This window comes from Triticum dicoccoides, chromosome 6B, assembly GCF_002162155.2.
Source record: "Triticum dicoccoides isolate Atlit2015 ecotype Zavitan chromosome 6B, WEW_v2.0, whole genome shotgun sequence".
Lineage (NCBI taxonomy): Eukaryota > Viridiplantae > Streptophyta > Magnoliopsida > Poales > Poaceae > Triticum > Triticum dicoccoides.
The window spans coordinates 33,872,917-33,882,592 of NC_041391.1; the positions used below are offsets into that span (position 1 = coordinate 33,872,917).

At 38.9% G+C, this 9,676-nt stretch overlaps 1 pseudogene; it reads right to left on the reverse strand.

Annotated features, from left to right (window-relative positions):
- Positions 1-724: 724 nt before the first annotated feature.
- LOC119325891 lies at positions 725-2,618 on the reverse strand (annotated as a pseudogene).
- Between the last annotated feature and the right edge of the window lie 7,058 nt (positions 2,619-9,676).

Here is a 9,676-nt window from a genome sequence, read left to right on the forward strand (position 1 = left end):
GAAACCCTAGTCTAGTTCAATGTTGTTCATACGGGGAATTCAGTTTAAACATTGCAGTGGGTAAGCATCCATCCTCGAACATTCGGAACAATAAGGGAATACGGTGTAAAAAGGCACTTCCACTGTTTTAGACATTATAGTTGACGTCGCAAAAAATACTTAGGATGGTTGTAAATATTAAGAGATACAGAAAACAATTTGAGGACACCAAACGCATCGTAGCATTTAAGCAAACTGAAACATTCCCGAAGCTCGAAGAAATAAAACATTGGCGGCCATAATTTGATCATTATGAAGTAGGGGCACATCCGCATATTGGACTGCAAGGCAAGATACCGTTCAGAGGAGAGCGATCAACAACGGCACCCAGTAGCTGCACATGAGCCGAAAAAAAGCAACAATATTAAAAGAAGACCGGCTCTTCTTGGGACATGTATATGGACACTATGCATGTAAGCATGTTGACAAGAGCAACTCATGATGCAAACACAGAACAGATCATGGACAAGTTGTGAAGAAATAGTGGTCTAACTCAAAGGCACACCTTTTACAAATGAATAACCTTATATAAACTAATCAGTTTAATACACCATTAACATAAACCAAAATAAACCATTAATCATCTTATTAATTTTGTAACCATGACAAAAAGACATGCGTATAGCAAAAATAGAAATGACCTCACCTGTTCAACCAAAATAGCACATTGGCAGACCTCTTGTGTTCAGAGATTTGGATCCACCCATTTCCACCCAACTCCCCTGCCTATATCAAATGAAGCCCAATAAATCAATGATAAAAATATGGAGAAGTTGGATCATGACAATGCATGGTACGCTTTTGTGACAACTACAGTACATGAAGCCAAATTCTCTGTCAGATGGAGAAGATAATTATAATATTCCTTTACCAAGAAATGTTTGGACTACTTAGAAATTTAGAGAAAATACATTCATACAGAACACAACTGCAGAGACTATGTACAGGTTAATGCCAAATATGGCTCCAAACAAAGTATGCACAAGTTGGGAAAACACAGTCTCAAATTCAGCATTACTTGTTACTGCTCAAATTTGAAAAACCAGTATTATTTTCTATAAAAAAGTACGTGCCGCTTTGAATTGATTATTATTAATAGTATGAATAACAAACAAGACAAACATTGTCTTGCAAGGAGATACATTGCATGGAAAAACAACACAAGCTTTAATTTTCCAATTGAGTAACTATTTTTCAAAGATTAGATGGTTTCTCTATATTATTTACATCAAGTTGGCCATTAATCACATGAACACTGATAAAACAAACACATACGAATGGTAAATTAGCATTTGGAGTTAATCTTGTTACAAATGAGATACGGAAGTATTACCTGCAGTATAGAAATTTCTGTAGGGAAAATGGGCCATAAGAGACCGTTCATTCGGTTCAGAAATTAATCTGATCTGCATCGACTTAAGGTGGAGCATGATGTCGCCCCTTTGTGTGCACAGAACCAACACATTTAACTCCTCGTCATACCCCATCATCACTGCATTTTTTAAGGCATTAGACAGGATCCCCTCCAATTGATGGATTTTCTTCAGAAGCGCCCATCCGGCAACACCATCGGAGTTCAATTTCTTCTCCCATATATGAATTCCCAGTTCGGACATAATGGCGAGGCCAAGAACACTATGATCTTCTGTCCGTAAGAGCTGAATGAACCAGTTGTGGATACCATGGGCCTCTGCCGGCGTCTTGGTGACGACAAGAGTCTGGTTTTCAATATCAAATGCAAGGATTTGACCTCCATGAAGCAACCAGTAAACTGTATTCCCGATAAGGATGCTGGGATTTGGCTTCATAACTATATCTGTAGTCGACGCTGAGACAACATTCCCCTATACACCCGACGCTGATTCATAGACACAAGCGAATGATGTCTTTGAGTCTCCACTGGTGCAGATCAAGACCAATTTGAAGGACGGGCTCAAGAAGGAATCATCGTGCACATGCCCATCTTGATCGTCAACACACATCACCGTGGCGCTGCACGTGCACCTACGGAAACTCTTCATTTTTGTTCTGTGGAGCTTGGATGGAAAAGGCACGCGGTGCTGGTGGCCGTTGAGGGGATCCCACACGAATACCTCGCACAGAGACTCGCTGAGCATGACGGCGAGGCCGTGGCGGCAGCCAAGTAATTCCCAATCCACCCCGTGGTCGGGCACAAACAAACGTTGGGCCGGGATGTGATTGGGCGGGTCCAAGACGGGAGTAAACATGGGATATGAGATAAGAGACCCTTTGGAGAAACCCAAAGGAGGAGGAGGAGGAGGTCTCCTCAAGCTGTGAAGAAGCCGAACAAAGAAGCAGCGTTGGGCGGGGAAGCGGTCGGGCTGGTCCAAGATGGGAGTGAAGGCGGAGTATGTGAGGCGAGACACTTTGAAGAAGCCCAAGAGAGGAGGTTCCGGGTGGTGTCTGCTCAAACGGCGGAGGAAGCGGGGATCGGAGAGGATGCGGCGCCAGCGTGTGCATACGAGGGAGGCGCGGGAGAGGATTGACGGCAGCGGTGGGAGCCGGAGGAAAATCTCCCAGAGGAGGTCCTCATCCTCCAGCGGCGCTGGAATTGACATGGCGCGGCGGCTGGAGTTTTCGTCCACTTTTTTCCGCAAGCAGCTAGCCTGGCCGCGTGAAGCCTGGCACGCGAGGAACGACGCCCAACACCACCCTTCTCCGGCTCCTGGATACGGCCTCACGGAGCTGCTGTGGTCGGAGCGGAAAGTCGGCGGATCTGAAGCAGGACGCGTGTGGCAAGGCAGAGGATCGAGATTTGAACTTTGCTACGTATATGAACTCAGCGGTAAGATTGGAAGTCCGTGTCCGTATATGCCCGTTACTTATATGAGGTTACAAAAAAATAGTTTCGATTCCGCTTCAATAGGCGTGTCAGTTCATAGCTCGGAAAATCAGATTCATTTGTGATCCGTGCCCATCCTCTCCTACTACATAAGAAACGATTTTTCAAATAAAAAGCACGGATCGGATCGCAGTACGGATACGATCGACGTACTGACTCGGAGTACAGTCTATTTATCTCCACTTGGATAGGCAGGTCGCAACATTCTAGAGTAAGGGTAATTCCTGCAAGGATGCGTGGTGGTGTTGGCATGAGGCGGGGCAATGAAATGACGGATGCTTCTTCAAAACAAACATTTGGCTTCCTTCACCCGCAAAAAAATAAAATAAGAAATGAAACCAACACATTTATCCAAACAATGTTGAGCAATTCTTAACAAATACACCCTTTTGTTATTACAATGAAATTGCGGACAGGTCCTAACATCTTGCAGTCAACACCCTAAAGCTTTTGTTTTATTAGAAACAAGGCTAAAATTTTTGACAAGTCGTGAGAAATTAGATAGGAAATTTCGGCAGCATAACGGGACGGGTGGGGAAGAATCTCATGGCGTATTTGGAAAATGAAAACAACGCATGCGTTCTTCTATTTTCTGCTCAACGGCACTACAATCGCTCCATAGCCATGCCTTCTATTTCGTACTTCACATGGAAGGGAAATTACACCGTATGTCTTCCTAGCTCACTCTTTAGAGAAAATAAGTATTAGAGAGATGACTTCAAGACAGTATCACATCCAATATATCGCTAATTAGGAAAAGTAAATTAAAGGCAACTCTTTTTCTGAAAACCTCAAATTGTTTCATTAAAAAATATTTAAAGTTCTTGATATGGCAATTACACACAAAAGTTTATTCCATTAAATTCAATGGTTGCCAAATAATCATACTACTCTGGCAGCATGGGACTTGCCGTATTGTTTAAATTTTATTATAAATTTGTTTGTTGGTAACCAAAAATAAGGTTATATAGGCACCCTTTAACTGAAATTAAAGGCATTTGTTTTATGTGACCATGTATTGCACCATAAGTTTACATATGTTTTAACAGAAAATTATGATAGTCAACTCAAAAAACTATTATGATAGTACTACTGATGGATGAGCCCAAACTACCCAAATGTCGAACGTATTGATGAATCAAACAAGAATGCAGTGTGCTACCTTGTGTTAAAACAACATCTCAGTGCTAGTCAAAAAACACATTCTTAGGACACACCCACACTACTAGGAGAAAGCCTACTAGTAGCGCTTGAAATACATATATCAGTAGCGCTGGGTCCAGCGCTACTGCTAACGCGCTACAGCTAAGTTGTAGCAGTAGTGCTGGTCAGGGCAGCGCTACTGGTAAGTATGGTTAGCAGTAGCACTGCCCTGACCAGCGCTACTGCTAACTCTCTGCAGTGCTTGAACAAATGAAGCGCTGCTGCTAATCCAGCGTTGCTAGTAGATGCTTTCCGGCACTACTGCTAGTATTCTTGCTTTCATAAAATTTATACCCCCTCTACGTATTTGTGATGTATTTATACAGGCTCTATACAAATTAATATAAAAACTCTTACAACATATCATCACCAACAACACTAGCTAATAATCATCATAGTCATTAGCACCAACACTATTTAATCATCATAGTCATAGTGTAGCTATCTAATCACCACCAACACTAACTAATAATAATCATCATAATCATTACCACCAACACTAGCTATTTAATCATCATAGTCATAGTGTAGCACATCATCATCTTCAAACTCATTCTAGGTAGCTAATCACTCCTGCTGCTCTCTCTCAGGTAAAATAGCATAAAACATGTGTAGCCCTCCTGCTTCATCATATTGTGGGCTACACTTCTGATTGCTGCCCCTTAGTACTTCTCTGATGTGATCCTTCACAATTTTGCTCTACTCTTTGACTATTAAGACTTGCTCGCTTTGAGAAATCATGAATGCACTCATGTGCAATGTACGATGTCTTGGCCGTAAGCTAACCATTATCATGCGACTTTTAGGCTCGATCTAACGAGGCACAACATTCATCGGGATTCCCTGTTGAAGAACATCGTAGTAACATACTTAGCAATGAAGTTTAGCTTAAAAAATAATGTATGCAAAAGATGCACTGAGAACAAATAGTAAAAATCTTACCATCTTTCCTAAATAGATGTGACCGTAGTTCAATATGCACACTAGTGGTCGCACGTATCGAGTACTAATATTTCAAAGTCCAGGAAAATAACCTGTCTTGACACTATCAAGATCCTCAAGCCATGAAACATAATAACTTATCTCCTCGCAGTTTAGTTCAGCCCCGGGACAGTAGTAGGTGTTGTCGACCAAGAGCCGGACATGTTTGCTTAAATGGAAATAAGCTGTCAATAGAAATTAGTTGTCAACTATTTTTAAATAAACAATATAAATTACTTAATAAATATAGTTGAGAAACTCACATATAGGTAGAACTGGAGGCGTCCGCACATCGACGCAGATGTCGATATTACCTTCAATTTCATCTTTCGGATGAATATCATAGGCGATAAGCATATTAGGCTCAAATGCATAAGCCTTGCATAGTGCTGTCCAATTTTTGCATTAAATATAGGAGTAGGTGTTTGCATTGTATAATTTTACGGCAAAAGTATAACCATGATCGGTCCTCAAGTGAACTCTCTTTACCTCCATACTATCCATAGTACTGAAATCAATCTTATCCAAGACATAAACTCTTGCATGGCAGGGGATACGCTAGTAGAATTGTAAAAAAAAATTAAAATTATAAGTTGAAGCAAAAGAAGCAAGTCATGCTTAATTACGAAAAAGACTTGTCATTGTGACTTACTGTATCCACTTAGAAGGTCTCATCCAGCATGATGCTGAAGCGCCTATCACCAACTAGGTGAGGCATGTCGCACATGTCGTGCTTGTCTTCGCAGTGTTCACACATAACAAATTCCCTTTCGTCGTCAGACATTTCTTATGTTCATAGTTGAAACACTGAAAATCGATCAAAGGCAACTACTAGGAAACTCAACAAACAGATCACTATTACTCAATATGCAACGGGTTGACTTTAGGTCTGTCGAATCTTTCTTCCTAAACACTTATCTGACGTATATGGTGGGCACACCCTCTCTGATATTGCGACCGTTGGTGATGGTCGCTACTCCTCCTTTCCCTAGTGCATTACAAATATCTAGCACAAGGACAAGAAGGAGAAGCGACCCGCACAACAATAGTGGGGATTCTTCCTCTCATATATATATATATATATATATATATATATATATATATATATGGTGAACACTCTCCCTCACTGAAAGACACACAAGGAGGCGAAACAGACCTAAAGTCAACCCGTTCCATATATCGAGCAATGACATAGAAAAAATGCCCTATGTTTTGCCGAAATATCATTGAATTCCCATTCTGGCAAATCACAAGCACTCGATATGTCCTACATTGTAGCACAAGTCATGCTAAAATTCATGAAAATATTCGGCAGGACTTTTGCTAAAAACAGGACATATCGAGCGCCTGAAATTTCCCGGAACGGAAACGAATCAACATTCCAGCAAAACATAGGCCACTCGGAGGTACATTGCAAACAAGAACACCAAGACATCCTCTATATTCAGAATGCATCATCATCGACATCAATGACATGGCGACTAGCACTAGCATTTTCATCATTGACATTTACAACACACTATCATCTATATCAACAACATGTGGATTTGGCTATTCTCACCTAGAGGTCTTAAGGGGTCAACGATGGCAACGACTACGGGGATGAGGCAGGGGCAAATACTTGATTTCTGCATAAACAAAATATATACTGTCAACATGTATCTGAGTAGTCTTTAATCACTTATATTCTGAAGCATAACTAAATTTCGCAATATAGGTCTCTCTCTCTAAACTAGTTGTATTAAGCACTTACTAAATAAACTAGTTTTATTAACTACTTACTAGTTCTACTCTATTCAACACCGAAGAGTAGAGAAGAAGGAGGTGGACCTTTAGCTCACCGACTCGGGTGTAGAGGAAGTAGAGGTAGCTCGGATGACGATCACTCCAATGAGACACGACTCTACAAAGTCTGCATATTTCACCTAGTGAAAAATTTAGATCATCAAAGCTCATATAGCATTCTTTGATGACAAAGTGATAATGACATAAAAATAATTAAAATTTCCAATACATTTCTTTATAGAAAAACAAAATTACAAAAATAATTCTATACCTAAATTTTCTTACTAAAATTTTTTATTACTAAATTTGATACCAAAAAAATTCTAATCTAGCATTTCAATAGATTTCTATAATTGAAAATTTTCTATACCTAAAAAATTATATTCCTAATTTTTTTATTACTAAAACTTTTTTATATTCAAAAAACCTATTCACTACACTAGTGCAGAATTGAGCTTTAGCGCCGGTTCGTAACGGCCTTTAGTGCTGGTTCGTAACAGCCTTTAGTGCCGGTTCGGCAACCGGCACTAAAGAGTGGGGACTAAAGAGTGGGGACTAAAGAGCCAGGCCCGGGTGCGTGTAGGGCTTTAGTACCGGTTGGTAACACCAACCAGTATTAAATGTTTGAGTGTGTTTTTCTTCCTTTAATTTTGTGTTCTCAATTTAATTTAGTGATTGTTTTACATTATAATGAGTTGTTAAATCATTAGGTGAAAGTACCGCAGATTAGTTTTGACTGGATGCATGTGGATCCTAGCTTGATGAAGTATAATATGGATATGGCATATACTTGATCACTTAGCTAGGATCCATCCAGCTGAAACTAATCTGCGGTTTCTTTCATTAAATGATATAATAACTCATCATCATCATCATCATCATCATATTAATATAAAAACTCTTGCATCATATCATCAACATCAGTATACTAGCTAGATAAAAATCATCATAGTCGTCATTATCACTATTTAATCATCATAGTCATTACCGCCATCTAATCACCACCAACACTAGCTTAAAGAAGAAACATTCACTTGTACCAGAAGCAAAAATACCATCGAGTTCAACATGATGGTCATGATATTATAAGCGTTCATAACACCAAAAAAGCAAATCACTCTTTGAGATTAAGTTCAGGACGAAGAACACAGACATGAGAGGACAAGTACTAAGAGCATGAACTAGCTAAATCACTCATGCTGCTCTCTCTCAGGTAAAATAGCATAGAACATGTATAGCTCTCTTGATTCATCGTACTGGAGCATGCAGATGAACCTGTCTCCTAATCGTGGGTTGCGCTTCTCATTGCTGCCCCCTAGTACTTCTCTGCGATCGTTAACAATTTTCCTCCAATCTTTCAATATTAAGCATTCATCGCTTCTAGAAATCCTGAATGCACTCATGTGCAATGCAGGATATCTTGGCCGTAAGCTAACAATTGACATGCGACCTTTAGTCTCGATCCACTGAGGCACAACTGTCATCGGGAGTCCCTGTTGAAGAACATCGTATAGTAATTAATATACTTAGCAATGAAAGTTTAGCAAAAAAATTATGTATGCAAAAGATGCACTGAGGACAAATAGTACAAATCTTAAATAGATGTGACCGTAGTTCAATACGATCACTATTGGTCACACGTTTTGAGTACTAACATTTCTAAGTGCAGGAAGAAAATTTGTCTTGACAGTATGAAGATCCTCAAGCCATGAAACATAATGACTTAACTCCTCGTAGTTTAGTTCAGCTCTGGGACAGTAGTAGGTCCTTTCTACCAAGCGCCGGACATGTTTGCTTGAATGGAAATAAGCTGTCAATAGAAATTAGTTGTCAACTATTTTTGAATAAACAATATCAAAGATATAAATATGGTTGAGAAGAACTCACATAATGGTAGAACTGGAGGCGTCTGCACATCGACCCAGATGTCTCTATTACCTTTAATATCATCTTCCGGATGAATATCAAAGGTGATAACCATATCAGGCTCAAATGCATAAGCCTTGCATAGTGCTTGCCAAGTTTTGCATTCAAAATAGGTGTATGTGTCTGCATTGTATACTTTGACGTTGAAAGTATAACCATGCTCAGTTTTCAGGTAAACTCTCTTTACCTCCATAGTTTCCATAGCATTGAAACCTATCTTATCCAAGACAAAAATTCTTGCATGGCAGGGGATGCGCTAGTAGAATAGTGAAAATTAAAAATTATAAGTTGAAGCAAATGAAGCATATATAAGTCATGCTTAATTACGAAAAAACACTTGTTGTTGTGACTTATTGTATCGAATTCGAAGGTCTCATCTAGCTTGATGCTGAATTGCCTATCATCAACAAGGAAATTTCTATCGCACAGGTCGCGCTGGTCTTCATAGTATTCGCACATAATGAAATCTTTTTGATCATCAGACGACATTTCCTATGTTCATATAGGTGAAACATTAAACACTTACTAATTCTATTAATTCAACTAATTCAAGTACTTCTATTAATTCAACTAGTTCTGTTAATTCAACTAATTCAACTAAGCATTTACTAAAAATAAACTTGTTCTATTAATTTTCTTACTAAAATAAACTAGTTCTATTAAAATCTCATATACCTAAATTTTAATTAGATCATCAAATCTCATATACCTAAATTTTCTTACTAAAAATAAACTAATTCTATTAATTCAACTAGTTCAATTAAGCATTTACTAATAAAAATAAACTAGCTATATTAATTCAACTAGTTCAAATAATCTCATATACCTAAATTTTCTTACTAAAAATAAACTAGTTCTATTAATTCAACTAGTTCAACT